We start from the raw sequence: 5,513 nt of genomic DNA, 5'->3' as shown, positions 1-5,513 counted from the left end.
GGAATTTCAAGTAGGAGAGCCAGTGTATCTCTGCATCATACCAAGGTGTATATAACTGAAAGTGGGGTCTTGTACGAAGCTGGCACCCAAATTCTGTGGACCACTTCAAATTTTAGAAAGAGCAAGGCTAGTGACTTATAGATTGGCCTTACCACACACAGTGAAAGAACATGATTTTTTTCACATTTCCTTTCTTAAGATGTATGTACATGACACTAATCATATGGTCAATTTGTGATACATGTGGAACTCGAGTGAGAGTTTGAACCAAAACCACTGTGCATCCTGGAACATAGGAAAATCACTCTCCTGATATGAATGGAAATTAGCACCCACCCATGGTATTTACCCATGGTATTGTAACTCAAGAAGGCTATAAATAATGGGCCTCACTTTGTGAAAGGACAGATTCATCCACCATGATGTAGTATAATGGATTTCTCCATTTAATAAATTATGAGCTACTTTTCATATTTCATTGGGGAATTACTATGTGTTTTTTGTTTAATGTTTATTTTAAGAATGATTTCAGGGAAAATATATAAGATCCCTCTCCCACCATCTCTCTCTACATTCATGGCTCCTATATCTAAGCCCCTAAGATCCAAATCAATGGTATCAGAGTAGGTTATGAATCCATGGCTTCTCTAATAGTATTAGTATTGTTACTGCTTCTTCTAGAGATAACTCCTACAATAGAGAGCTTCAATAACATAGATGCATTGTCCAATTCAAAGCCCTAAATGATTCCCACATAATTCTTGCCAAAAAATCAAGGTTGGTCGATGCCTGCACAGGGAAATAGCAAGGCATATCTAGAAAAAATGATAGATTCTTCTTGATTTTGCTTTCATATATGATTTATGAGGGCCCTTCAATCCTCTTTCTTCCCTCAACCATCTCATTCTTCATATTTAAGGAAATCAACTCAATGATGGCTTGGATACATTGTCAAACCGATTCAATCTCAAATTGCTTTACTTGAATTCCAATGACTTCTTGGGTTTGAAGCCTGTTGAGCTCACTTGGCATGGAAATTCTAGGATCCTTGGACATAATCCTTTTCTGGCTTGTACCATTCCACCACCGATGAATTTCATGGTGCCAAACTTGGTCAATGGTGAGTTCTGGTTGTCCCCTAATTTTCTTAGTGATGAGGCCATGCCTCTCCCAAAGAATTCTAGATTGGACCATGTTCATATTCCCTGGAAATGGGGTTTGAGGTCTATCATATTTTAGGTTGATTCCCTGGGGGGATAACCCCTAGCATGGATAAGAAAAACAAATGAATAATATGACTATATTGTTGGATTGACTGAGTGCGTTGCTTACACTATGTTAGACGATTATGAAAATTATCAACAGGGTGTTGATGTGGGCATGGGTGTTCATGCCACCATGATTTTGGCTTCTTCAAAGCAATGAGCTTTCATGGACAATAATAACAAGAAGTACCAAACGTTAAGGTCATTGTAGTCTACATTAAGCAGAGGGATGTATAGAAATTGTTGCTTGCCTATGGAAGGCTCAAGACTTTCAAGCAATGATGTGGGTGAAGATCCGTGGGAATTTTTCCACATGGCTATAGACCAGGTTGTTCAAATCAGCATGTTGGCTCCAGAGAACTATGATCAATATAAGCCACTGGTGAAGGGCTTTACCGTAGCCCCTAAAGGGGGGACCTCAATTTCAGTGGAGTAAAAAATTTATGGAATTTTAGAATGGAAACTTAGCCTTTTTCATATTCAATTCCAATTACAATGCTTCTCATCATGGTTAGTATAGGCCTTATAACCCTCATCCAAGGGCCAAATATCACAAAAATCCTGCTCACCAAAATCACTAGTACCCATAGGTAAAGAAATTGATGGTGAGATAGGGAAGACTGCAAGCAATAAAGGCCCATCAAGGGAAAAGAAATGTGGGCATGCTAAGACAATGAACCACATCTACTCAGTGTGTTCTCCTGGTCAGTAGATTACTGGTGGTTTGGGAATGAGGGCATTTATAGGTTCCAACAGACCCGGATCAGAATCTGGAGGCATTGGTGTTTTTCTGCCATGAAGGATGGATAATGGTCATGTTTCTAAGCATAAGCTAGTCTGCTCAACAATTATCCTTACAACAAGGATAAAATAGGATATGAACCTTAATGTTAAGGAATTTCAATTGAATCCATGTGTTTTTTCGAAGACCTAGATTAATTGACATGTCTATACGAGGGTAATCATGGATCAAAAGGAAATGGGAGGAAAAATGTGGCCTGTGCATGAGCAGAAAAAAGGGTTGAGATTAAATTGAATCACCATTTTGTATTACATAGCTCCTTGTTGTTTCCTATTTATTTTTTTCCCTTGGTATTTGTTGGAGCAACCAACAATGGAGGTTCAACAACTGCAGTTTGATTTTTGGATTTTTTTTCTCAAGTTCTCTTCGTGAATTTGCACTAAACTTCTTTTTTTTTCTCTTGGAGTAGTCATTATTAGATTGGCCAATGTTTTAAAAGATTGGATATTGATTTCTCTTTCAATAGTAGTATTCCCAAAGTCGAAAATCACAGGCCTCAACATCATTGGATATGTTATTTCTCTTTGTGGTGTGGTAATGAATGGGTAGACCATCAATCAATTTCCCATTGACACTACTATAAAAAATATAAAATAATTAATTAAGGATTGGAATTTTGACAAGAAGTCATCGAATTTTTATGATGGCAATGGTAACAATGGAAATTCTATGCAGACGGTACATGGTGCTTGTGGGGTATCAGGCTCATAAGTTATTAACATTACACTTCATCTTAAAAATTCTCCTATCAAATCACAACAATGGGAATAAAAAATGTGAAACTTGAGTACTTGGAGGAAGTATTTACAACATCTCATTGGATAGTAAGAATTTACAAAGATAAGCCATCAAATTTCTACCAGGAAGATCGATAAGTGAACTAACTAAAACTTAAGGTACATTTGATAGGCCATGCACTTTCAGTCTCAAAATTGGCCCATAAGCATTACAACGTATCTCTATCCTTGGACCCTCATTCATAATAGTTATGGGTCACCCACAAACCTAAGGTTATGGGTCAACCACACAAAACCCTTGTCATCAAAGTCCATTTTCTAGGCCATACACTGTTGGTATCATATTTGGCCCACAAGCATTACATGATATCTCTATCCTTGGACCTTCGTTCATCATGGTTATGGTAAACCCAAAAACTCATGGCTATGGATTAACCACATAAAACCGTTGCCATCAAAGTCCATTTTCTAGGCCATACATTGTCATAGTTGGCCCACAAGCTTTACAGGGTACCTATATCCTCTGACATTCATTCATCATGGTTATGGGTCATCCACAAACCCATGGTTATGGGTCAACCACAAAAAAACCTTCACTTTATTTTCCCATATTCAACAAAAGCTTCTTAGGAGGGAGCTTCACACCATGGGGACCATTTCTTTCTAAGGGGGGAGGATTGATCTGAATGGAAAGTAGTATCCACCCATGGTATTGTAACTCAATAAGGCTATAAATAATGGGACTCACTTATAAAAGGACATATTCATTTACTATAATGTAATAGATGGGATTTCTCCATTTAATAAAGAATGAGATGCTTTTCATATGTTGTTAGAAAATTACTGTGTATTTTTTGTTCAATGTTTTTTTTAAGAACGATTTCATGGAAAATATATATGCTCTGTCTCCCCCTCTCTCTGCCTTCATGGCTCCTTGATTTGAGGACCTAAGATCCATATCAACTTTGAAATTGAGTAATCGAGCAGGTCAAGATATAATGGAAGTAGTTTGAACCAGATGAAGCCCCTTGGGAAATGGATGACCAAATTATGGTATCTAACGCAAGGTTACCCCTGCTTACACCCACAATATGCATATCAAATGCATAATCACATTTGTCCCAGGCATTTTAACTCTCTAAGGAGTCAAAATCTTCAACCATCAATGGTTAAGGCCCGCTTTCTTAATCTCTGCGGAATAATTTATAGACTAACCAAGTCTAACCCTTAATCCATCCTTTCCTTTCTATCGGAACTCCTTCATCCTCATAAACCTTCATTAATGTTAATATGAGGACTTATTCACCATTCTAAACCTTCATTATCCCTTTAACCGCATATGTATAACCTTTCCCCTCTTTAACATTGGTTACATAGCACTTATCGCATGAAACCCTTATATCCTTTGATAATGTTGGACTTACGTATAATTTAATACATAAAACCTTCCATGGACGATATTCTTCTTTATAAACCATTTACAAAGGAAATACCCACAAAACATACCTTTCCTCTTTAATACGGCCTCTGCACAGATACCGAGACTCCCTTTATCGCTATCGCTAATCGCTCCTCTGCATGTTTCATTAACAAAGGCCTCTATCACATCCTATATGCGATAATGTAATATCAGATTTCAAAATCTATTAACTATGCCATATAACTTATCAGGTCTGCCCTTATCACCCTTCCACAACGCTGCACTCCAATCTCTGAAACCCTGATCGTCGATCAAACAACTTTCACGACAATCCTCCACCATCGATCTGTACTCAATGGATCTAATGGTTCACAACGATTTCGGGTAGACAACAAGCACGGGGATTAACTTCCTGATAAAGTAGTTTCCTCTCTCCACCCTTATGCTACGTGTCCTCTGCTGAATGGAATCGGGTGACTAGTCCTTTTTACCACTTATGGTTTTTTCTCTGCCTAAAATACCACTTTCCTATATAAAAACTGCTTTGTCACCGACTATCTTCTGCGCTATTCCACCATGCGATTTAATCCTGACCGTTGATCATATAGATCCAACAGTTACTGTGCATTGATAATCCACTTCTCCGCTCTTCTTTTTTTTACTTAGATTTCACGTTGTTTTCAATGTTTGCGGTGGTTCTCGGGTTTCTTCAAAAGGTTATGGGTCTTCGCTATTCTGCTGCGCACTCTCTCTTCTGAGCTTAAACTTTGCACTCTCCTTTGATCTCTGTCTTTACAGAGCTCTACCTTGTCTTCTAATGGATTCAATGATCCATCATTATCCTCTGTCTCACTCTCCTCTTCTCTGTGTTTCGCTGAATTCTGCCTGCACAGATCTATTACATAATTCTGATTCACTATAATTCAACACTCAAAACACACATTCGAACTCAGAATTGAGTTGATTATATTAATAAATATAAACAATGATTACAAAATGAGATCTCTGTCTCCTTGGTCTGATGTTCTAATATCAGTGGCCTCCTCCCCCTTTTACACTCTGCTCGTAGGCTTACATTTATACCAAAAAGGTTCTGTTCTGTTGAACTAATTATGGTTCAGATCCTTAATCTACTGAACTGACTCCTAAATGTCCTCTAAGTCCGCTTCTAACTCCAGTTAATCCCTAAGAATCCTCTCTAGCTCCTCGAATCATGAAACTACCTTAAGAGTTATAATTGACTTCTAACTCTCTTGTCATTATTAACCACTCATGTTCTCCTTCATTCG

General features: G+C 37.9%; 1 pseudogene; it reads left to right on the top strand.

Moving 5' to 3' along the window:
* The first annotated feature begins 1,089 nt into the window (after window positions 1-1,089).
* On the top strand, window positions 1,090-2,301 carry LOC149144328 (uncharacterized; annotated as a pseudogene).
* Window positions 2,302-5,513: the final 3,212 nt, after the last annotated feature.

This window comes from Pinus tabuliformis, chromosome X (assembly GCF_031772625.1).
Source record: "Pinus tabuliformis cultivar Carrire ecotype Pingquan chromosome X, CPIR1, whole genome shotgun sequence".
NCBI lineage: Eukaryota > Viridiplantae > Streptophyta > Pinopsida > Pinales > Pinaceae > Pinus > Pinus tabuliformis.
Note: the sequence above shows the minus strand (reverse complement) of the source record. Positions and strands in the feature narration are given on the sequence as shown.